General features: G+C 39.3%; 1 protein-coding gene across 3 annotated transcripts in view; it reads right to left on the bottom strand.

Annotated features, from left to right (window-relative positions):
• Positions 1–27,043, bottom strand: part of lrfn2b (leucine rich repeat and fibronectin type III domain containing 2b) — a 186,829-nt gene that overhangs the window by 25,202 nt on the left and 134,584 nt on the right. Inside the window, exon 1 of one of the 3 annotated variants that reach the window (XM_072687919.1) lies at positions 22,938–22,961. The exons of the other annotated variants lie outside the window; for them this stretch is intronic. The gene's annotated coding sequence lies outside the window, so the exon portion shown is untranslated. Of the gene's footprint in view, positions 1–22,937; positions 22,962–27,043 lie in introns of those variants that run through there. 3 annotated transcript variants of the gene reach the window in all.

Genomic DNA, 27,043 nt, shown 5'->3' with positions numbered 1-27,043 from the left:
CACAATACCTACATTTAGAGTGTTATTAATATTAACCCTAATGAGAGACTGTAACTCACACCTCAGTTTATATCACAATACCTACATTTAGAGTATTATTAATATTAACCCTAATGAGAGACTGTAACTCACACCTCAGTTTATATCACAATACCTACATTTAGAGTGTTATTAATATTAACCCTAATGAGAGACTGTAACTCACACCTCAGTTTATATCACAATACATACATTTAGAGTGTTATTAATATTAACCCTAATGAGAGACTGTAACTCACACCTCAGTTTATATCACAATACCTACATTTAGAGTATTATTAATATTAACCCTAATGAGAGACTGTAACTCACACCTCAGTTTATATCACAATACCTACATTTAGAGTGTTATTAATATTAACCCTAATGAGAGACTGTAACTCACACCTCAGTTTATATCACAATACCTTCATTTAGAGTGTTAATAACGTTCAACCCTAATGAGAGACTGAGAGTTCCAGACTGTAGTCAACTCTCTATTCCAATCATCATTCCAATCAAGACAAACTATATTTAAAAAACAATTCATGTTAATGAAATATGCCAATATGATCCATGTTATAAATTACCTTTATCCCACCTTGATCTTTAGTGACACAACATATTTTATGCTAGCAGATTACTTATTTTTCTGTTCAATATATATAACAAGATATATAACATATATATGTTCAACAGACAATCCCTACATTGTTTTATTTGTAGTTACATTAACAGCAGCAGGTCTCTTTTACAGTGTCATGTTTAGCTTTATACTACGTTCCCCCAACACAATTTAGAAATGATTGTATACATTGTATACAATCATGTATACATTTATATCATTTTTATAGTTTATAGTTTGTGCTGTTCGATGTTAAGAAATTACACAACTAACAACTGGTCAAATCAGCCAGAAAACCACTGTTTAAAAAAACATACTGAAGTTCAATTTTGAGTAAATAAAAGTATATTCACTAATATTGATATTGAGTGAATAGTATATATATATATATATATATATATATATATATATATATATATATATTGATATTGAGTGACTAATATATATACACCACCATATACACCACTACCTGGCATTGAGCTACCACACAGTGTTGGAGACTGTGGTTCGATTCCCGGTCTGGGTGACTATGCTGCACTACACCAATAAGAGTCCTTGGGCAAGACTCCTAACACTACATTGGCCCACCTCTATAATACGAGTAACCCTGTAAGTTGCTCTGGATAAGAGCGTCTGCTAAATACCATAAATGTAATATTATTCCTTATTTGAACTTTTAGCTTCTTAAAATCAACAATCTCAAAGTTTCATAGAATATTTAAGAGAATCCACTCTGGTCCTACAGAGATAAGGGAGAGCAGCAAGTGCACTTTCCTCCTGGAGGAAATTTAAAAGCACAAACGTGATCATCTGTGTCTGTTCTTTTCGCACAGCCGGGAAACCGCTGAAACGGAACACACCGTGGCCCTTCTCCTGGGTCATCTCTCTACTGCCGGACTGAAACGCATCATTAATCTCCTTTCACCCTGACTGTGGTGTTCACACACAAACACACACAGTTTTGAAAATGATATTTCCTTAAAATATACAACAGGAGGGTTTTAAAATACAATGTATAGCATGGTATTAAATATATAGTATGGCATCATGAGTCGGTATGGTTGGGTATGGGTATGACTGGTATCGGTATAGATGGGTATGGGAATGTATAGGTACAAATATGGTTGGGTATGGGTATTAATAAGTGTGGATACAGATGGATATTGGTATGGATGGGTAAGGGTATGAATATGCATGAGTATGGAGGGTATGTGCTATTTGTCCTCTTTGTGCTCTTTGACCTAAAAGAATAAATGAAACCACTTAATGTTGTGGTTAAGTTGATCAGTGATATTTCATTTTAACTCACCACATTAAAACAGACTTTGTTTAGTTATGTAAAAAAAAGTATTACAGGGTCAGGGCTGTCTTGTTTAGAGCCTGTCTAATGAATCAGTAACTGCATTCTAAATATTGCACGAACTGCACACAGATACCTCAATCTGCAATCTGAATATGTATTTCCAAAACCTGGACCCCATTACATCCCATCTCTGGGTCTTGGTGTGGGTTGATTAGCAGGTCGTTGGTGTCTAAAGTATAATTAAATCAGTCTTGATGTTTTGTGTGGGTGTAGACAATGGTTTCACTGCTGCCTCACAGAGTGCAGAGCTGACAGAAACCCATTTCTGATCCATGGTATCCTCTGAGTTTAGTGAAGGTTCAATCTACCTTAGCTTGTCAGCCAGAGAGCGATAGAGCTCATTCCTTGGCTCAGCTTTTCTTAGATAAATGTGGTTCATCTGCTTCATGCTGGACTTTTACAGCTGCAGTGGGGAGCCTAATGCTATATGAGGTTTGGCCATAACTCTGCAGTGATCACTGTATCACTGAGGCCTCTGTGTCTGACGATATTGTAGTCAACTAGCCAGAGTGGCTAACTAGCCAGAGGGTATACAGACATTACATTATATATACATTTACATTTATGGCATTTTGCTGACGCTGAGGTTTGAGTGACTTACAAGGTTACTCATATTACAGAGGTGGGCTAATGTAGTGTAAGAGTCTTGGCCAAGGACTCTTATTGGTGTAGCACAGCATAGTCACCCAGACCGGGAATTGAACCCCATTCTTCCACATGGTATGGTGTGCCACCTGAGTGTCTGAGTCAAACTGTGTTCCTAACTGCCACTCTATGTATTTGCCTTTGGAGCCCACTGGTTCCTTTTTAAAAACTCATTCAGAAATCAATTACAATGGGATCACTCAAACCACACCTGGAAGTGGTCAGAGACGGATCTTGACCACATTCAATGGATAATGGAATGGATTTCCTATACCTGCATACTGTTATATGTATGGGCTGCCACTAGTTAATTAAGCTGCACCTCTGGCATCATAAGCAAAAGTGTGCCAGAATGATGTATGTTAAAGTAAAACCAGCCAGATTTCACCACAAATCTGCACTACTCGCTCATGTCCAAAGTGTGCTCTGGTTAGTAGAGGTGCAGCAGAAACGCAGCAACTGCAACTCAATATTTTCCTCTGCCAATACAAACGGCCTGTTTTAAGCATTTATTTCAGTATTTGAAAGTGTGTCATATGCTGGCAGTTACAGGTGAGAAATCATGTTTATGGTTACTGGAAGTACTGGAAGGAAAATAGCATGCTTGTTTATCTGCTTCTTATGCAGGAAAGTAAAGTAAAGTAAAGTCACACTGTTGTTTTATAGAATCGGGCCAAAGTTTATCCAGAAACACTCTGGACATCAATTGCATGTTAAATAACGGTTCTGCAGCAAACAGTGCTATTCTCCAACTCAGTCACAGTTAGGGCTGCACAATATATATTGTTTCAGCATTGTTAATGTGGACATCTGAAATGCTCACATCGTAGGACATGCAATGTCATGTGCAAGGTTAAATAAAACTATTGCTGCTTGATATAAAAGGAAAATTGACCGATCTAATTTCCATAATATGTAGACCAGAGGCAGATTATCCCATGCCCAGTATCATTTACTTTATTCCAATACTGTATACAGAGAGGGTGAAACCTCTGGAAAAATGACTGTATTTTTTAAAATCACAATACATATCACAGAACAACTACGTATTGTAATCAGTTTTTCCCAATACCATGCAGCCCTTGTCACAGTGGTCAATTCACCAATATCTTCCTAAGAATTTTCTTAAATATGTTCTTGTGAAAAGTCCTAACACAAAAGCCCAGCACAATTTTTCACAGCTATGCTCTTATAATGATGAATCTCACTGTCCTCCTAAATTGAACCTCAAATAAGAAAACACTGAATGTCAGAATCTTTGTGAAAACTGCCTCAGTAAGTTTTAAGAAGAATGTTCTTCTTAAGAATGGTTGGAGAATAATTATTATTTTGACCGCAGAGGCAGACAGCAATCCAGAAAAGTCTGAGTGAGCCATTTTTAGGTCACCTTTTCTAGCCCCCCTGCACTAGCGATGCTATCTAATTATCCAAAATGAATTATCCAAAATTAGATTTAAACCTGTGGTAAATGATTTTATATGTGAGTATGCTGCTTCCAGATTGTGGATTCTACTGGCAATGATGACTTCATATTTGTCGATGCATGTTGACACCCTATAGTCCTCCATCAGAATTTTGTCTTCCCAGGCTATCCTATAGGGCAGCAGTACAGTTGTTGGAAAACATCCAGGCAGGTCCGCTCTGTAGGCTGGTGCATTGAACCTTGGAGATCACTGCAGCTCTGAGTTCATTCAAGGGCTGTTGCGAAGGCAAATACTGCAATATGTGATATCTTCTGAAAGTGGGGGCTGAGGGTTAGGTTAGTGTAGTATAACTTCTGAACTTCAATATTTCACAAATACTTCATAAATGATACTTCACATATTCAGAGCAAGCATAGCAAATCTTTTATTAGTACATTTTGGCAAGCTTTCGGCTGTATCATTATTGACTATATCATTAATCTAACATAACAATAGTGCACATTCAATATGCCATGTGTGAGTAATCAGCATTTGGTGCAGTGAAGTTTGCATCTAAAATGTGCCTTTACAAAGGGAAACAAGAAAAATAGAAATATATGCACTTGTGTCTAATAGTGTGATCAGGATGTTAACAATTTGCAGCTCTAGATGCCCTGCCATGATAGCTTGGAGCCAGTTACTGTGTGCCCATGAGGAGGCCTGGCAGGAGTTGTTATTGGAGAGGCAGTGTACCTGCAAGAGCAGAACTACACAGAGTAGCACCTCCCAGTTAATCACCAGGCTCCAGGTCTACGACGTGAGGATGTTTCTGCAGATAGCAGGTAAGCGCACACCTAACTCCACTATATAAATTACAGAATAAACATCCTTTCCAATGTGCTTTCTTTAATATTGCCTCATCTGTAGCTAATGGCTTCACTAAATTTAGCGTTTCCAACATCCACTATACTAAGGAGGTGTTTCCAGGTATATCGCCACAGTCCAAATACATTTCAACTCATTAAAATAAGATTCATATAATGTATTATTCCAGTCTCAATCTGCTGCACCAGTTGTAAGGAAGTAGCATTGTACATCCTATCCACTGCCTGGACAAAATTGTTCCTCAGAACTCAAGAAGGGGACTACTGAGGGAAGCCACAGAGAGTCCAACAATCACTTTGAAGGAACTAAAGAGATCAATGGCTGAGACTTGAGTGAAGGTGCACCTGCCAACAATATCAATAGCTACCCCTCTAGACCCTGAGGCTACACCTCAGCACCACAGTATATTTCAAATCTGTGGGAAGCATTGAAATGTAGCCTGCTGCCAAAGCTGACCAGAATGGGGGTCCAAATGGCTAGGAGATCAGGCATCAGAAACAAACACACACAGTGACTGGGTACTGTTCCTGGCAGGCCTGTCATGACAAATATATTTTTGGACAATGCATTGTCCCAGAAATAATCGTGATACATACAATTATTTTATATCTAATTGTATGCCACCAATATTTTGATATTTCAATAATACAGCATAATACAGCAATTACACCCTTTTAAAGTAAAAACAAATGCTAGTAAACACAATGGACAATAATGAGGTCAGCAAAAATGATTGGGGTCATGCCCATATATTGTACCATAAGTTGATAACATACCATAAGTATGCAATAACGTAATTTTGGTGATAGGCGTAGTTCCTGGCACACAGAGAGCTACACAGACACACACACTCATTTCTTACAGGTCTAAGTACACTTTCATGGTCCCAGAATAAGTGTGTTGAGAGAGTATCTGACTCATTCTGTACAGATATGAAACTGCTGTGTACTCAGAGGCTGCTGTGTGTGCGGTGTCTATGGATGAGAAACTGCTGTGTACTCTGAGGCTGCTCTCAGTGAAGCTAATTGACATCATCATTATGAGTGTGTATAAAGTTTGAGGCTTCGCACTTCCTTGCTGCCTCATTAGTGTATTCAGCTAGAGGTGAGACATTTGTCTCCTTTATCTGTGTGCGCCTCATCACCTCCGGCGCAGGCTTTTTCACAAGTTTATATCTGGAAAAAGAGAGAGAGAAAGAAAGACCAAAGAACAGAAGTTTATTTATCTTGGATCTTGGACCTGAATAAACAGAAGTGGATGATAATCATCTTTAGTGCAACTGTGGTGTTTTAAATGCTAAAAGACAAGTGGTGAAGACCACTCAGTAAATTGCAGGTCATGATTATAGAAATGACAAAGCCAAAGAGAGGAGGTAAGTATAAGATGAAGAAAGACAGCAACAAAGGAGGAGAGAGAGAGAGCGAGAGAGAGAGAGAGATACAATCCCAGGTGTTGCTAGTAGGTGTGCCTGAGATTAAAATTCAGCCATGAGAGTTCTCACTATATCTTCCAAAGATCATATCCAACTTATAGATTATACAGACAAAAGTGTATATAAACCCAATTTTTATATAAACACAATTTTGAAGTCACTGTCTGAACTGGACTGTAGCTGACACAACACTGTCTGAACTGGACTGTAGCTGACACAACATTGTCTGAACTGGACTGTACATCAACACAACACTGATTGAACTGGACTGTAGATCAACACAACACTGTCTGAACAGGACTGTATATCAACACAACACTGATTGAACTTGACTGTAGATCAACACAACACTGTCTGAACAGGACTGTAGATTAACCCAACACTGATGGAACTGGACTGTAGATTAACACAACACTGTCTGAACTGACTGTAGATTGACACAACATTGTCTGAACTGGACTGTAGCTGACACAACACTGTCTGAACTGGACTGTAGCCGACACAACACTGTCTGAACTGGACTGTAGCCGACACAACATTGTCTGAACTGGACTGTAGATTAACACAACACTGTCTGAACTGGACTGTAGCTGACACAACACTGTCTGAACTGACTGTAGATTAACACAACACTGATTGAACTGGACTGTAGATCAACCCAACACTGTCTGAACTGGACTGTAGCCGACACAACATTGTCTGAACTGGACTGTAGATTAACACAACACTGTCTGAACTGGACTGTAGTCAACACAACACTGTCTGAACTGGACTGTAGCTGACATAACACTGTCTGAACTGGACTGTAGATCAACACAACATTGTCTGAACTGGACTGTACATCAACACAACACTGTCTGAACTGAACTGTACATCAACACAACACTGATTGAACTGGACTGTAGATCAACACAACACTGTCTGAACTGGACTGTAGATCAACCCAACACTGATGGAACTGGACTGTAGATCAACCCAACACTGATGGAACTGGACTGTAGATCAACACAACACTGTCTGAACTGGACTGTAGATTAACACAACACTGTCTGAACTGACTGTAGATTGACACAACAGTGTCTGACCTGGACTGTAGCTGACACAACACTGTCTGAACTGGACTGTAGCCGACACAACACTGTCTGACCTGGACTGTAGCTGACACAACACTGTCTGAACTGGACTGTAGATCAACCCAACACTGTCTGAACTGGACTGTAGATTAACACAACACTGTCTGAACTGGACTGTAGTCAACACAACACTGTCTGAACTGAACTGTAGCCGATACTGCACTGTCTGAACTAGACTGTAGTCCACACAACACTGTCTGAACTGGACTGTAGCTGACACAACACTGATTGAACTGGACTGTAGCTGACACAAAACTGTCTAAACTGGACTGTAGATTAACACAACACTGTCTGAACTGGACTGTAGCTGACACAAACTGTCTGAACTGGACTGTAGTCAACACAACACTGTCTGAACTGAACTGTAGATTAACACAACACTGTCTGAACTGGACTGTAGTCAACACAACACTGTCTGAACTGAACTGTAGCCGATACTGCACTGTCTGAACTAGACTGTAGTCCACACAACACTGTCTGAACTGGACTGTAGCTGACACAACACTGATTGAACTGGACTGTAGATTAACACAACATTGTCTGAACTAGACTGTAGTCCACACAACACTGTCTACACCTGCACAATTCATAGCCCAAAAAATGTCTGAACAATACTGAAAACTGTACAGGTTGTTCGGTAATGATGTCCAAACCTCGCTTAACAAGGATAAGAATAGTTGGAACTTCAAACAAATGATCAGGTTCAAACAAATGACAATCATTTTCATGTGCTTAGAAATACAGGATCATTAGAGTCCTGCTGGTTCCAGCTTCTCCAGAATGACACTGTGCCTCCCGTAGTGCTCCAGTGCTGCCTGGGAGTGCTGCTTTTGTGGGAAAAAAAAAAAAAGACTCATTCAGCACATTAGCTTTGCGAGGAGGGCATTTTAAGATGTGTTAAGCCTTAGAAATGTCACTGAGCTTGAGCAGAACAGACCCTGAGGAGGTCTCTAACGGGAGGAATTCTCATAACCCATCTCTCTGTGAAGCATCACGTTGTAAAACCTTTTTGGCTTCTTTCCAAGCCATTGACCTACTACAACATTCCCACCATTTTCACCATCATACTGTTGTGCTATGCTAACTAGGCTTTTGAAACTGACTTTGTTAGCTTGTTATTCACTAGTTGGACTACTCAGCAGTGTGAAGGGCAGCTGCCTGCGTCATCACTGTTGTTAACAAGCCATTGTTAATCTCTTATTAATAAATGTAGGGGCTGTTCCAAGTGAAGCTCATTTAAAAAGCCTTAATAAAGCCTGACCTGACCAGAAACCTTTTAATTAAACATGATTAAATCACAGATGAAGCTGTTTAAAAAATCTTAACATAGGTAACTACTGCACCTGTTGTACAGGACGGCTAATGCAACTCCATTACTCTGCTAACTTATCAGAGTGTACAGATACAACAACAAAAAGGCAACACAAAGTTGAAAACCACAGTGTTTAGTCAGACAATGCTGAAAAATCCAGCTCAAGACCGGCTTTTGCTGATCATACTGGTCGACCAGCTTGATTATGCTGGCCATGCTGGTCAAGCAGCTTGGGCTAGCTTTTTCGACTACCTTGGTCATGCTGTTCACACTAGTCGACCAGTTTGGTCATGCTAGTCACCCACCATGATCATGCTGGTCAACCAGCTTGGATTACATAGTTGACTAGCTTGGTCAGGTTGTGTACACTGGTAGACCAGCTAAACCATCCGACTCATAGCAAAGCAAGACTTAAACAACTCAACCAGCTGAACCAGCTTGACTAGCTTTTTGTTATTAATAAAATAATATTAATATATATTTAAAAATATATTTCTAGTTTGCATGTCTAGCTAATTAGCTCACTAAGGCTAACCTGGCCTCAAAATGGACTGAAATGGAGGCCAGACTTTGTCCAAATAACAATTTAACATTTTAAATGATTCCAAATTATGGTTACAAGCACAGATCGCAGATTGAAACGCTTGAGTGCTGATGAGTGCCACCATCACAAGAGGAGAAAAGGCTTATTCCCATGCTAGTGCTGTCACTAATATCAAAACCTGAGATTGCTCTCCTCTGAATGAACCTCATTAGACTTTCAAATGGCGTGCTACTGTAAACTGACAAAGACAACATGCTAATTTCTGTTTTAAAAAAAGCAAGATGTTACCATACTTTTGACTGGCAGTGTACATTATGTTGTAGAGTTTGGGACGCTGCAGCGCAATTTTAATTCCTCCTGCATGACTGGTCTCAGCACAGTGGCAGCATTGGGCTCATTTATCAGTGGTGACAGCGCAGGGTTCACAATCAACCAGCTGGGCACAGGATGGGCTTATTCAGCGAAGGAAAACACGCTCTTCCCCCATCACTCCCTCCCCCGCCACCCTCCGCCTACCCACCTCGCTCCCTTTAAGTGTTAATAGCCTTTAATTGCAGATTAATCATTATTGCCAATGCAGAGGTGACACCACCAATTTTGTCTCCAATTGTCAGTGCAATTATCCACACAGGATTAGAGTTCACCGCACTCATGCACACACACAAACACACACAAACAACAAGCACCTCTTTTAAATGAGGTGCCACACAAAACAGATATTTCAGAACAGTGTTTTATGAGCTCTATAGGTGCATGGACCGTAGTAGGCGTATAAAAAATGCACAGTACAGTCTCCAGACTCCATTACAGCTGCATAGATTTTGTACCAATCTTGAGAGTTGTCTGATATTTATGTATCCAAGCCATTGTAAAAAGTGAACAACTCTGAATATTCATAGTTTGATAAACTAGATGCTCCTTGTGTGGCTTTTGTTGATGCTGATAAAACTGTGTTTCTGTGGTATATGAAGTTCTTGGTGTATTCAGAGTTTCTGTGGTGTCCAGTGTTTCTGTGGCATCTGATGTTTCTGTCGTATCCGGAGTTTTTGCAGTATCCAGTGTTTCTGTAGTATGATATGTTTCTATGGTATCCAGTGTTTCAGTGGTATCCACTATTATTGCTGTACTCTGTGTTTTTCATGGTGTTACTGTTGTATCCAGTGTTTCTGTGGTATCAAGTGTTACTGCTGTATACAGTGTTTCTGTGGCAATAAGTGTTACTGTTGTATGCAGTGTTTCTGTGGCAATAAGTGTTACTGTTGTATGCAGTGTTTCTGTGGCAATAAGTGTTACTGTTGTATGCAGTGTTTCTGTGGCAATAAGTGTTACTGTTGTATATAGTGTTTCTGTGGTGTTTTTGTGGCAATAAGTGTTTCTGTGGTATCAAGTGTTTCTGTGGTATCAAGTGTTACTGTGGTATGAAGTGTTATTGTGCTATACAGTGTTTCTGTGGTATCAAGTGTTACTGTTGTATTCAGTGTTTCTGTGGTATACAGTGTTTCTGTGGTATTCACTGTTTATGTGGTATTCAGTGTTTCTATGATAAAAGTGTTACTGTGGTATACAGTGTTTCTGTGGTATTCACTGTGTATGTGGTATCCAGTGTTTCTATGATATAAAGTGTTACTGTGGTATACAGTGTTTCTGTGGTATTCACTGTTTATGTGGTATTCAGTGTGTCTATGATATAAAGTGTTACTGTGGTATACAGGGTTTCTGTGGTATTCACTGTTTATGTGGTATCCAGTGTTTCTATGATATAAAGTGTTTCTGTGGTATTCACTGTTTATGTGGTATTCAGTGTTTCTATGATATAAAGTGTTACTGTGGTATACAGGGTTTCTGTGGTATTCACTGTTTATGTGGTATTTAGTGTTTCTATGATATAAAGTGTTACTGTGGTATACAGTGTTTCTGTGGTATTCACTGTTTATGTGGTATTCAGTGTTTCTATGATATAAAGTGTTACTGTGGTATACAGGGTTTCTGTGGTATTCACTGGTTATGTGGTATCCAGTGTTTCTATGATATAAAGTGTTACTGTGGTATACAGGGTTTCTGTGGTATTCACTGTTTATGTGGTATTCAGTGTGTCTATGATATAAAGTGTTACTGTGGTATACAGGGTTTCTGTGGTATTCACTGTTTATGTGGTATCCAGTGTTTCTATGATATAAAGTGTTACTGTGGTACACAGGGATTCTGTGGTATTCACTGTTTATGTGGTATTTAGTGTTTCTATGATATAAAGTGTTACTGTGGTATACAGGGTTTCTGTGGTATTCACTGTTTATGTGGTATTTAGTGTTTCTATGATATAAAGAGTTACTGTGGTATACAGGGTTTCTGTGGTATTAAGTGTTTCTGTGGTTTTATGACTGTATTCATTCTGTTTTATGGTGATATTCAGTGTTGTGAGTGACCCCCTACTGGATCCTCTACTTGGACTGATATTTACTGTTAAAAATTGGGTTGAATGCAAAGCACTGGAACCACAGATATTATGTTACATTTCAGAACACACCTCCCTGCTGTACCTCCGAATAATGTCCGTTAAGGGTGTTTGAAGGATGTTTTATTTTTGCATGCTCAATTGTAAAATTAAAAATATAAATATTTTTGTGTATATTCCACTTCTGTTTAAACAGCTGTAGTAAACCTTGAGTCATTCAGCACAACTGCATTTTCACCATAAAACCCATGTACAGGATGTGCAAGTTTCTGAAATAAGAGACTCTATGTGGTTATTTCTACAGTGCACTCTCTTCACTGTAAGATTTCCCAAAGCAGAAACTCCAAAAATCCTCCCAGTCCTCACACAGCCTCCTGTGCTCAGAGTGCCCTAAATACAATCCAGATAGAGTTGGAGATGTATTCAGCAGAAGTTCTGAGTTTATTGTGGCAGATATATATATATATATATATATATATATATGCAGATATATATATATATATATATATATATATATATATATGAGAGAACATTGCATGCAAAAAGATGGGTATGAAGAGGAAGCAGTGGGGTTGAGAGATAACAGGAATCTCGAACTAAATGGACTTGTGATTGCCCAAGCTGAGTCATATACGTTAAAGGAGTATTACTTTAGAGCAACAGTCACAAAGCGCATCTGTTATAAGAGATACAAAATAAGAAGAAATGCAGGTGCAGCATGTTCTGTGGCTAGGGTGTGCGTGAAAACAGCACACCATGTCAAGGTCACAGTGCTTGGGGACTGTTGAGCTGGCCTAATAGGAATTTTCACAATAATCGAATGCTCACTGTGTTAATTAAGCAGCTCTTAACCAACCAAAAACTGCATTACTACACAGTGTTCAGTCTGTCCTGAGTTCTGTCTAATGTTTTTAGGTTCTGTAACATGCAGTATTGTGATATATGACATTTACAGTGGCTTGAGATTGGCCCATAAATATTAAAACAAAAAAGAAGACCTCAAGCACCTATAATAATCATTCCTGCTAGCGTTCCTATTAGATTCCAGGTGTATGTTTGCGCTAAGCTAAAAGCGGTGCATATGGGCATTTGGTTGTTCTTCCTTATTTGTGTGTAAATTCTGTTGGGCGATTAAAGGTGTGAATCACATTCTTTTCCAACAAACTGTAACAATAATAATCCAATAAGAGCATTACTAACTAAAATTACACAGCATTCTATTCTATTCTAGTTCACAGCAGTGTGTTTTAAAATGTAACCCTGAACTGTACCACAACAAAACGGAAGCAGATCAGTGTGAAATAAAGCTGACCAGGATTCAAGCTGTAATTGAATTTTGCGATGAAGTGAATCATTTCCCAAAGAATCACAATCAAATCAAATTGAACAGAGATCAAAACAGCAGATCAGATTCAGTGACCTTCTAATTATTAATTATGCCTGTTTCACCCACAACACATCAATTCACCACACATAATTGCTGCATGCCTAGAGTTATTCCCCAGAACCCCCCCAGAACCCCCCCCCCCCGGCTCCTTGAAACACCACACCAATCACAGCATAATAATACTGCAGGGAGTGCGTGTATGTAGGGGTGGGCAACCATACCCTGATCAATTGCAGGATGAGGCCAGACAGAAATGGATGAAATGGCACAGCAATTTGTCACATTATCTAGCCATATGTCTGAGTGAGGAGTGTGTTCATAAACGCACTGCAGAGAGAGAGAGAGACAGAGAGAGAGAGAGAGAGAGAGAGAGAGAGAGAGAGAGAGAGAGAGAGAGAGAAGAAAAGAAAAGAAAGACAGAATGTGGTGGGATGTAATGGGAAGTTTGTAGGAAGGGTTTTGTCAATTTTACTAATGGCTATTTTAACCTGTTCATGTCCTATATTTAAGTACTATGACAAAAGGAAATCCCACAGAACTCGTTCTGATTGGTCTGAAGTGATGATAGCAGTATACTAGAACTACATTTAAATTGTCTATAGTTTTGTTGAAACTCTCTACTCACTTGTGACCAGTAGATACATTCATTACTGCAACCCGAATTTTTGTTAATTAATAAGCCAGAAAGAAACACTGCACAAATGTATCATCCTTTTTTTCCCAGTACCCACCCACTGGGAAAGAGCTTCCCTATCAGACAATGCTCCCAGTGCTTGTTGGGGGAAGGCTAGCACTAGACATGTGAAGCTCCACCACGTGTTCAAACTGCTACTAATGCAACGTCACTGGAGCTCAACACACTTGGAAGGGAACGCTAACAGTCACATCAGCTAACAGTCATTTGCAGGGGTGCCCAGTCTACTCACCCAGAGGGAGCGAGGGCTACTATGCAACATTTGGATGGAATGTTGTATTCAATGTTTTTCCATTTACAGCCACATGTTCAGTCAAACATTATTTTAAAGTCAAAATGGAACTAATGTTTTAAGGATGTACTCTGCTAACAGTTTCCATAGACTGTATATAAGAGTGAATAGGACGTCAGCGCTTCAAAAGTAAAGCCAAAATATCTCTTTAACCCCACCCAATCCCATGTAACTAAATTTGAATGGAATTTGTTTTTGGCCAGTTGAGTCTCTGTCAATTTTGCAATTTTCCTGTTTTAAATGAAAGTCCAGTTTAGTTGCCGTGCACACTCGGAAAACGGACATGTAGAGCGCTTCCCACTCAGAAATATGGGTGTGGTTCGGTGGTCAAACGACCTCGCCTCCTGTCTTTGGCTCCAATTTTTCTGTACTACTCGAGTGCAAACAAGATGGCAGCTCTCAAAATGTTTTGGCCTCAAAACATTGCAATGGAAGTGAACAGTGATGTAATGTCCACTGGTATAGACAGTCTGTGGTTTCAGCTTGACTTTAAATGACTATGAGAAAATATGGTGGAATCATCAGGAGGTCATGATTTTGATCACAGGGATGTCACAGACATCTGTGGCTTGGAGTCCAGGGCAGCAAAACTGGCCTCTCTCTGGGTGCATAGGCTGGTCCCCCATCTCCTAGTCAGACACTAGCCAGCATGGGTGCCTGCTAGCTGACATAACAGAATTAGCAGTTAATAGTCTGCTAGTAGAGTGTTGAGTTCCAGTTAGTGGCAGTGGAGAAGATGCAGTAGAGTAGGGGGAAATGACACAGTGTGTTTGACTGTTTCAGTCCTAACCTCACCACTAACTTCTGCCTTACTAAGATATCTGAACTCTGAGATGAGTTTAGATTTCCATATATTTGAATAATCATCCTTATTTCTGTTAAATAGTAAAAAAAAAAAGCAAAAAGAGACAGAGAGGGGTGACTGGAAGCCCTTGACATATCAACCATCAGCATCAGTCCAACAGAAGGAGCCTGGACGCAACTCACTCTACCACAGTAAGAGAGGGAGACAGAGGGGGAGAAAGAAAGAGGAAAGGAGAGATATGGATAGAGAGAGGGAATGAAATAAAGGGAGGGAGGGAGAGAGAGATGGAGGGGAGGAGAGATTGGGAGAGAGATAGAAGGGGGAAGAAAAGAGGCGAAGGGAGAAAGAAGGGGAGTGAGAAAGAGGGAAGGAGATGAAGGGAGGGAGGAAGAGAGCGAAAGAGGTAGAGAGACAGAGGGAAGGAGAGATAGGGAGAGAGAGAGAAAGAGGGAGAGAGAGACAGGGAAGGAGAGATAGCTAGAGACAGAAAGAGGGAGGGAAAGAGGGGGGGTAGAGAGGAAGGAGAGATAGGGAGAGAGAGGGAGGAAGGTAGAGTGAGCAACTAAGGAGTGAGAGAGATAGAATGAGGAAAAGGAGAGAGAGATCGATAGATACAGGGACGGAGTCCAAGTATCTTCAAGTATCACACAGATCCTGGGCCTCCAGCATCTCACATGGAATTCTACAGGAAGCGGCATACAGTTCCACCTGCTTCTTGCTGTGCAGTTAAAATCCCCTCTGAGCACAGAAACAAGGGGAGATAGAAAAGAGGGGGTACTGAGGGGAAGCGGAAGCACAGGGGGCAAACTGATCATTCAGTACGTCATTCTGCTCTGAACCAAAGCATTTCTCTCCAGTCGTCAAAAACAGCACAGCCGCACAGTTCATTTACGAGGCAGAGATGATGTTGTTGTGCCCCACGGCATTACCAGCCACCAGGCAGCACTCCTCCACACTCACCCTGCACTTCACCCTCATGCCATGCTGGAGGGTCAGCCTCTCAAACAGACTGGTGATAGAGAGTGCATGTGTGTGATCAGAGTCACTCTCAGCACAACGAGGGCGGGTATAATATTTCCATACATACATGCGCATGTTGTGTGTGTGTGTGTGTGTAGCTCTTGTTCTCCATCCTATACATTCTATGCTTGCTTCCATGCAGGGTCTTATCTCTTGCTAAAACTGGTCAGTGGCACGCCAGAGTCTCTGTGTGTGTGCGTGTGTGAGAGAGAGAGAGAGAGAGAGAGGGAGAGAGAGTGAGTGCACAATTCTTATCAGGTTCTGTCAGACTGTTGGTCTGCTGCTGTCCATAAAATGCTCAAAGGCTTCTACACACACACACACAAGCACGCACACACACAAACTCGCACAAGAACATTGCCCCCAAACTCACTCCAAGGCTGCTGGTGACACATGCAGACACACATACACACACATACTGAGAAAAGTGTGTGGTCATTACAGGTGGTCCCTACAGTTTAGTCACACTGCCCAAAAAGTTTACACTTCCCCTTTACCACTTGATTTTTTACTGTTAATTTCAATGACGTAATAAAGGTGTATACATGGGGACATCACTCAACCATATGTTCATCAAAGTGCGGACCTCTGAAATCATGTGTGTGATGATGCTGCATAAAAGTAAGTCAACTACTACATACACCGATCAGCCATTACATTAATTACAGCCATAACATTAATACCTGCTGCCAAATGCTGAGGAATTTTGAATAGTATTGATCATTTAAGGCAAGGACTCCCTGTGGTCTCTGGCACCACAATGTTAGCAGCAGATCCTTTACATCCTGTAAGTTATGATGTGGGGCCTCCAAGGATTGCATCAGAGAGCCTTAGGTGTCCATGACCCTGCCGCCAGTTCTTGTTTCTTGGAGCACTTTTGGTAAGTACTGACCACTGCATCCCGGGAACAGCCCCACAAGACCTGCCTGATGTTTTAGAGATGCTCTGTCCCAGTCGGTCTAGCCATCACAATTTGGCTCTTGTTAAAATGGCTCAGATTCTCATGCATGCCCTTTGCTCCAGCTTTTAACACACCACCTTCAAGAACGGACTGTTCACTTGCTGCCTAATATATCCACCCCTTAACAGATGCCACTGTAGATAAAGAAAATCAGTGTTAATCAATGATAACGTAAGTCAGTTGTGGCTGATCAGTGTATATCCTACATTTTCACAGTCATAGGTGAAATCCATTTTTAATGTTTGTGTGGTTTTATGTTCCAAAAACAGCCTTAATTATTTTCAAGCAATCAATGCTTCTGTTACTTTAAGACAGATATAAGATAAATGAACTCTCCGTTCTCTGCTCTAAATGGCTGTCCAGAATTGTGCCCTATTCAAAAAGCACTCAAAGCTCCAGGGAACCGCAGGAAGAGTTTGGCGGAGCTGAAAATGCGGTAGCCTGAATAGGCAGAGATGTTAAAAAAGTTTAATTTCCATGTATAAAATGAGAATTAAATTAAAAGGCAGGGGACTTTCTGTTTTCTATGATAGGGGCCATTTAAACTTTAACACCAGCTCCTTAAACTGTCGCTTAAAACTGCCAAAGTCACTTAACTCCTACACTGGACAGAGCTGGTCGATTTGTTTGGGGTATTTAAGTGAGTGTCAGGCTTATGTCAGGTCAGTGCACAGCAGTGTTAGCTTAGCAAGTGGCTTAAGTTACGGACACATTTACGCTGAAATGACTGGCTTTATTTTGTTACTCTATTACTGCATGACTAGAGCTCTGTAGAATCTACATATTCTTACCACATCAAATATTCAGCCGATCACAGCACACCAGAAGCCAGCATCTGAAGGTATAGCACTCCCTCTTGTGTATTATAGCGCAATCATTACACCCTTAGTGCTCACATCTGTCATGCCCACTTCCAAACTCCCACTCTAAGCAGCACCCGCATACTAAACACCAGCTCCACCCACACACACCTGTAGCTCATTAATAGACTCATTAACTACATCGTATAAACTCTCAGTCCACTTGGACTTTGTGAAGGCTCTCCTGCAGTATGATTAGGCCTAGTGTCAGTATGCCTCTGGTCTAGAGTTTTAGATTTGTCCGCTCTGTTATGGGACTTTTTATTTTACACTCATGTTACCAAGGTATTACAAACAACCTACCAGTAAATGTACAGTATCATTTAATATTGATTATATATTTTTTACTTTCCTAAAAAAGGTACTTACTAAGGAAGTAGGTCTCCTTCACTTGTACATGCAGTACCTGCTCTTATATTGCTTATATTGCTACCGCTTATATTTACTGTACTTACCAATACCACATATATTACCTTTAAATACTGAAACATGCCTGGTATTTCTCACATTAATTACTCTATCCTAAGCATGGTCTACAGACTGATCCTCCATGTATTCCACTAACTAGGTTTACCATAGTTAAGGTTAGCTATCAGGCCAAACAGCACAGTACAGGCTGTGTTCCGACTAACTGCGGCTCAAATCTCACACGTTTTATGGACAGTTTATATCTCTCCTTATAATCTATCTTCATATCTAAGAGTTTTATCATATCTATACTCATATTCTAGTTGAAAGCATGGTCTTTGTGAGTAACTTAACAGGTGATAATGAATGTGTGCTGGCTGTTGGTTAAGTGACACTGATGTTAGTTTGACCAGAACAATTCCATGTGCATAAACCATGTACAGATTAGATAAGGTGAATATTGGTCATTTCTATCCTAGACATATCCTCTTTTGGATGTGAAAAATGCATCTGGCCGGGATTTCTAAACTGTGTAAAAAGTCTGCATTGATCCACGCCGGGTTTCTGACTTTCTACATGTCTACGTTTTTACAGTTATAAACACATCTATTTAAGTCCTGCCTTTTCACCACCACTTTTGGTCTATATGTACCTGCATCTACATAAACAATTGGTCAAACTGCTTCCCACCACAAGCGATTGACCACAGATATGAAAAAACATAAACATAAAAACGAAAAAAACATATGTAAATAAACACAAATCACTTTGACTTTACCTGGATTTTTATTTTTCTGATGCATTTATTGGCATGTTTCTTTTCTTTTCTTTCTTTTTTTTTTTTACACATTATAATTTTAAGACACATAAAAGGAGACCGTTTATTAGTTCTGGTACATGAGTACATGTTTATGTAATAATGTTTAATAACATTTTAGCATGAGCATGATTTTAGAAATATTTAACTTCCTCCTGCCCTCACACATATTGCCACAGGTTCTTCAACTTAGGCCTACCTTTAGCCCCCTTGCCACAACATCCATAATGGATCACCAGTTACTGAGCTTACGTAGAGCCCCCACATTGTAGCTTTCTTAAATGCACATGGGGGAATGAGCTTATTTGGCTGTGTACTAGACAGACACGGAACAGAAATGTAAATGACACATCACACATTATGTAATTTTGAAATCATCATGTAATCATTTCTAAATACAGGGGGTATACCTTTTTACCATTATAACATCCTCCCATTCTACATAATTGTCTATTCAATTCTGAATAATTCTAAATAATTACTGCATAAATATAATTAAATACTTTGTCATTTCTATATGTATACTTGCCTATTCCATACTGGGTTCCTACCATAATGTCACATAAAGAGGTACTCATTATTATTTGGATTAAAAGTATTCTTAAATGTGTCCTCAAACTTTTGAAAGGCATAGTATTTCTGCTCACGTGCATCTGATAATCGTACAGTTGCATGTTTCAAAATCAAAAATAGCAGAGAATGACACAAAGCATCAAAAGCCTCGAACAAGAGTTCATCTATGATTCAGTTTCTCTGTCTCGGAGGACGATCTGAGAATAGACTACACTGCATCTATGAACTTTTCCTTCCTTCTTTTAATCTCTTTCCCCTCGTTCTGAACCACCACTGGTGGCAGACTGCATGATTTTTAAATTGTGCACATCACACATGGGAGATGCCTGGGCTTTAGAGGGCAGATAAAGAACTGATCTTATCCAGCCTGCTGCAGCCTTTCAGAAAATGATCAAAATGCAGAGGCAACACTTATTTTTACGCATCTGATAAGCCTTACATAAACTCTATTCACTCGGCCAGCAGAGATTGGTTTTTTTTTTGCCTGCTGTTGGTGTAATATCATAGCGCCTATTGACTTGTAAAGCACTAAATTTTGTCAAGGTCACATAGCATTTTTGCAAGTTGCTTAGAGAGGGAAAGTTATTTGCCTGGAGAAAAATCAATGGATTTAACTGCTGTGAGCCCTCCTGTACTGTTAACAGAATCAGCTCACAGTGACCCAGAGACACAGGGTAACAGTGACCCCAGACCCCAGAAATAACGAGCAGTCAAGTTGTCGTTTTACTGCGATTATCAAGGGTTTACAAAATATCATAGCCTACGGGAGATTATAATTAGGTTGGTAATGTTTTTGAGTGGTGCCATCTCTTGCAGACCCAGTAAAATGAATTAGTCTTTGTACTGACGCTTCTTTTGTTCTTGACATTGGACAATGTAAATGCTTACGGGTGTAGATAGGGTTTTTAGGGGGGCAGGCATGGGGTTTGTATTGTGGAGTGTTTTTATAATGCATGTAATGTAATGGTCTGTATCTTATTTACATATTCATTAATTATATATGTGTGTGTGTGTTTTTTTTTGGTTTGTTTATTAAATTGTTTGTTTGCATTTCCAATTACTATATACATAAGTTAATCTTTGTTCTTGTTTATAAAATCAGTAACAAAAATATATATATATCACTGTAACCTTTTTTCTGATTTGCTCAAATTTGACCCTAAAGAAATATATTTTCTATTTAAAACACACTGCATTGTGTTAGATCCATATGAAATGACAAATAAGCTTCATCAAGGATTCTATCGGCGTGTGAACAGCTGGGCGTCAGCCTGCAGGGCTTTGGATGGGTCAAAAAAGAAAACTAGGGAAATATGTTAACCGCATTAAAAACCTTAGCACTGTTAATAATTTAGAGTCTTTACTTTACCAGTAGTTACATTTCTCATGTTACGACTTTGGCAAGAATCTACTATTATTTAACTTGCTTTATGTCATTTTAACCAGAGAAAGTGTCTTATTTAATTGACAGCTTATTTTAGTGATTATTTCTTGGAAACAAGCAAAATGATCTGTCAGCAGAATCCAGAAATATGCTGAATAATCATCGACTACATTAAAGATGATTTCACTTTCAAAGATATCTTTATTTTTTATTTTATTTGTAAAACTAGTGAAGCAAAGGTCAGACTTCAAACATGCCATAGCTGATTGAGTACATTTAGGATAAAAAGGGGAAAACTGTGTTGGTATATATGCTGATCTGCCGAATCTCTGGACATCCTAGTAGAAAAGCAGATATCAGCAAACAGTGAAAAAGTGATTCATTATCCTATAAAATAAGTCTGCATGTGGAACAACCCGGCTGTTAATGACAGCAATTAAATTTGACTGAGATATTATTATGTCCTGATATTGCTGTACTGCAGTGTGCTGAGTCAAACGTCAGGCTAAGAAAAGTCCAACCTCAGTACAAAAGGGCTATATATCAGGAGCGCAGGAGCTGAAAAATGTGAGTTGAGGTCATGGCAGAGAGGAGTTAGAAGACTGGGGGTATAAATCATTGGTGAGGGTAAACAGATCCCGCTGTTTAAAACCTGCGTTTGTCCTGCCCACAACCCTTATCTCTCACAAGACGATAAAGGATTCTCTGTGTCACCCCTGCAGCTGCTGGACTACAGCCACCACAGCCCTTATCAGCTTAGAATCTGTACCTAACCACACTGTATCATGTAGATCTTCAACTTGAAGAACGTGCTACCAGTGTGTGGCATGAATACACAAAACAAGCAAAAAAAAAAAAAAAAAAGTTCCCACCTGTCTTAAACTAAATGTATGGCTGCAATGCTGCTTTTTAGAATGTCTTCTCTCTTTCATGATGCTCTACATATGCAAAGACAATAGAGTCTTAGCTTAAAAACAGTTCATTTTAAAGTGCTAAAGATTTTAAAGAAGAAATACTGAATCTCTATTGGCCAATGCTCAAGATTTGAATATGGGTACTGGTACTGAAGTGGTTGGTGTGGCGCAACAGATAACACCACTATCTGCCAGTGAGGTATTACACCATGGGGGAGATGGACGGTTTGATTCCCAGTCTGGGTGACTGTGCTGCACTACACTAATAAGAGTCCTTGGGCAAGACTCCTAACACCACATTGGCCCACATCTGTAATACAAGTAACCTTGTAAGTTGCTCTGGATAAGAGCGTTAGCTAAATGCCATAAATGTAAATGAAGAACAAAGTGCTATCAAAGCATACAGTCTAAAACATAACAGTGCTACAAAAGGTTATCTGACCGATGCCATGGAAGAACCACTTTTGGTTCCACAATGAACCATTTTTTAAATAGAGATGTTACCTTTAAATTGATAAAGAAACCTTTGAATCAAAAGAATATTTTGGGGTCTTTCAAAGGTTCTTCACATTCACTATGACTCTGCATGACAAACATGGTTCTTTATGAAACCAGAAGCGGTTCTTCAATGGCATCACTCAAAGAAACAGTTGTAGCACCTCGTTTTTAAGGGTGTAGGAGAGAGGAATCAGATCTTGCTGTAAATGTGAATATATGAAAGTTGTAATCTCGGCTCTGTAGCAGCTCTGCAGCAAGAGAAATGGTGAGATGATGGAAAGGAAAGGAAAGGTCAGGAAAGTGTGCTCATCTCAGCTCAAGAAGAGTTATGACTGCTGCAGTTTTCAGAAATGTAACTGTACTAGTGTGTAAAAGCCTTTGGCAGCTGTAATACTGTTTAAAACGGTGTATCTTAGCTGATCTTAGCATGTTAACCTGCAAAACTCAAACATTATACATATATATATATATATGCCAAATAAACAAAGTCAGTGGTCTGTGAATGCGTTTACCTGTAAAACAGCCTTCTCTGTGAACTGTATGATGTTGGTCAGTTCCAGTAGCAGCTCTCTTGATTTACTGCAATACTGGCCTTCCTCCAGCAGAGCACTTGAAATGGTTAACGTAACACACATTTGCATTAATCCTGTTAGTGTTTCATAAACTCCTCCTGGCCAGATAAACAGCTGTACAGATCAGTTTTTTGTTTTTTTGACAGTCTAAAGCTTTTGCACAGCACTCTAATGATGAAGCATAAAAACATGCTGCAGCTTCCCAAAGCTCAGTTTCTCAGGAGGAAATAGCGCTTAGCGTTGGGCCCGGACACGAGGACCTTTTACTGCAGCATGACTGGCACTTCAACCACAAACATGCAGAAGACAAGGCTCAGCGTGAACCGCCTGACAGCCCACAGGCTACAAACAAAGCCTGGAGATCAGCCAGAGCCTGTGGTTCCTGGCAGCTTCCAAACAATCAATGACATCTCCAGCGGAGGTGCATTACTTCAGAATAGACAGAGAGAGCCATACACTGAGCAGTGTGTAGGAGAATAATGGGTTCTGGACAGTAAATTGGACACTGTCATTCACAGAACAGAGTGGGTGAGGTGAGGCTTTTATTGCTCAGATTTATTGTATTGTTTTACTGCCATATACCACACAGATTCATTTCTCTACAGCATTTACATTGACACTGTAAATCTGTATGTCTGTAGGAGATGATTCAGTTATGTCATTGTGAAACAATATTCAAATAATATTCAGATGAATGTTTTCATATTTTGGTTCAAATCTAAAAATCCAAAATAGCTTGGTGTAATCTAAATTCTTTAGTCTGTTTTATAGTCTATATTCCACAACTATGTTAACACTTCAGACAGTTTGTGAATTCAGTGCATTTTTAAGACTTTAAAATTAAATTAACTCATGGTGAATTTTAAGATTTCATGATGCACTGAATGATGTATGAATTATAACTGCATACACTATATGGATAAAGTATTTGGACAATACTCATTCATTGAGTATTCATTGAGTATCACTCACTGAGACTGCTTATTCATTGTCTCTTCTGAAATCAAGTCTGGAGATTTGCTGAGGATTTGATTGAATTCAGCAACAAGAGTCAGTGACTTAGTGAGGTCAGGATGATGGATGATTACCAGCCAACCTCCACCATTCTTTCAGAGAACACAGTTCCACTGCTCCACAGCTCAATGCTGGGGGCTTTATACCCCTCTAGCCCACGTCTGGCATTAAACAAGGTGCCAGTAGGTTCATTAGAGAGTCCTATTCTATTTGTAGTATTTCTCTTAAGGGACTAGACAAGCTGTGTAACGCAATGCTAAATTAGCTGAATGCTTTCATTAAAAGGGGTGTCCGCAAACATCTGAACCCTTGATTTAGTTACATAATGAATTACATTTACATTCAAATGACATGTAACATCAGCTGATTTGATCTTTTGTTGTTAAAACGTTTATTTCTTGTTGATTTCCATCATGCCTGTACACACGACTAAGCACACACACATAATGTTTGGTTATAGTTTAAAGTAGTGCTTTATCAGCATCTAAAATGTAGCACTTTATCAGTATCACTAAAGCTGAGGCTACTCATTCATCCTGTTTCTGCCAGCCAGGAAACCAAAATAACTCTCTTTTCTTGTCTACAGAAGTAAGTCAAACTAACTTATTATATCAACAGTCTGACTTTGATGGCATATTTTTTCACAATCTTTCAAAATTCACAGAAAATTTGTAAAATATTAAAAAGTGCAATATCTTAATACAATACGTAAAAAATAAGTCAAATAGTCAAAAATGGCATTGTTTTGACATATTGCAGCAGAAGGAGAACAATCTATATATTTCCTCTGGAAAATATAAAAAAAGTTTTTATTCAATTCAAAACTGACTTGACTTTCTGATACTTTAGAATCTCCCTATGTTCCTGGTACTACACCAGTAAGGGGGTGCCTAAAACCATAAGCTGCCCCACAAGCTCTATTTCTGGTGTGAAATCAAGCAATTTCTGCCTTGATGAAATTGATCTTGAAAAATGTTGGAGGTCATTCAATTTATAATCATTATACATGTCGATCAAGAGCCCAACAGTCAGAGTGCACAAAGGGCAGGGGCTCAAACCACCTGGGGTCTATCTGTACACAGCTCTGCACACCATAATAACTGATCAACTAATTCAAATCACTATAAAATATCTCCTCTTCTACCTACAGACAGTAATGTACAATTAAGATGTGTAAATTACTGCATGTTCTGAACTAAGGGTTAGGTGTTGTTTGAGATTAATTTTGCAATCATACTTTCATAATAGATGCTGATTTTAATGATGTGTTTTATAATAGCCTGAGCTGGACCTGCCAAAAGTCACTCAGTGATTCAGCCCGATGGTATTTTCTCCATGAAACTAATGTACAGGATTTCTGGCATGTTTACACATTCAAGTCCCTGAAATAAAAGAGTAATTAAGCTTGTTCTGAAATGAACATTCTGCCAGAACTAATCTCAGCATCTGACTGTAGCTCTGTTCATCCACCCACCAGCTCTTTCAATTTGAATAGCAAAGATAATATTACTACCTTGAGTTAAAGCTGCCCCGTCAGTAACATCTAATGCTTTTGTGATCTGTAGATCTGTACCATGCTGTTAAAGCTTGACCTTCAGTTTGGACCACAAATATAAAAAAAGAAGAAAAACTAATTTAATAATAATAGCAATTTTTGTCAGCTCTTGTCTGTGATTTCTAGTAGTGTCTTTTCACGCCAAACTAATGAAAATGCACATCATGCAAGCAAAAAAGGCTGGCACAGAGCTGACACTGCTACTCTCTCTAAAAATGACTGAAACTTGCTCACACTACCGCTCAGATTCACAGCTAGTGACGTGTAGAACCTCCAGTGAGATTCTCACAAAATCAGAACGTGACCAGCTGATTCCTTTCTTCCTAATTATGATGAGTAAGACTTTCAGTCCAGCTCTTGAAGGTGTTGCAGATGAAAAATCCTAAAATTATCAGTAGACTTTAACTAAAATTACTAATATTTTTAAAATGTACTAATTACTATTAGTTACTATTTACTAATTACTATTAGTATTATTAATATTTTTTTTTTTGTTCAGAGAAAAGATTAGACCATCTCTAAGCAGTTTATCTTTAGGTGGCAGTGATTTTGCTGACTATTTTACAGCCTGTGTGAGTGTTTAGCGAGACTGTATTAGTGTTATAATGACCATATTAGTGTTTTTAAGAAAGAAATCTTAGTACTAGGAGTAGGAATCACAACAGGCCCCACAGTGCAATATTATGTTGAGTATTAATTGAGCTGAAATACTGTTCTGCTGTTATGAGCAAAGTCTGTGATATGATAAGTGTGTATTACTAGTGCTGTCAAGCAAATAAGCATTTTAATTGAAATTAGTCGCACAACTTTGTGAGGTAATTGCAATTAAGTGCAACTTAATTTTTTTTAATCTGTTGAAATTTTACACCAGAGAGAGAAAATAGAAAGAGAGAGAGAGAGAGAGAGAGAGAGGAGGCCTGCAGGACTAAGCTAAGTCGATGGATCAGCCTTGTTGCTGACGTGTCCATTGTTTTCCATCGAACACTGTTGACTGTGTTCTGCTGCATATTACCTGGGCTAACACAGCCTTAGTTTTATTGAGCGAGCTGTCTGACAAAGTTATGAAGCTGAAGTTCCCATTCCAGAGGCCTTCCTCCATCATTCATTCATTCAAAGAGTATAAAACAACCTCTAATGCAATCTGATTCACTTGAAGGCTAGAGGTTTAGAACTGGAGCACTGCGGCTCCAGGGGAAACCTCAGCTATCCTTCTCCCCAACCACTTCACACAGAGAACAGAGAGCATCCACAGCCTCCATATCTCACTGTTCTCACAATGAATGGCATGCACAAATGTGGCAGAGCAAAGCAGGCCTCAATACACACTTTCTCTACAAGTTACGATGATCTAGGAAGCACTCTGTGCTTGCTTTTGCTACTCTAATTTTACTCTAATCTAAAAAGTGTGGATGCAAAAGAAACATTTGCTTCTCCTCTTAAAGTGAGGGATGCTCCACTGCTCAGGAACCTATGTCAG

The sequence above is a fragment of the Salminus brasiliensis genome, chromosome 1 (assembly GCF_030463535.1).
Source record: "Salminus brasiliensis chromosome 1, fSalBra1.hap2, whole genome shotgun sequence".
Taxonomy (NCBI): Eukaryota; Metazoa; Chordata; class Actinopteri; order Characiformes; family Bryconidae; genus Salminus; species Salminus brasiliensis.
The sequence above is the reverse complement of the archived record's forward strand: the minus strand, read 5'-3'. Positions and strand labels throughout refer to the sequence as shown.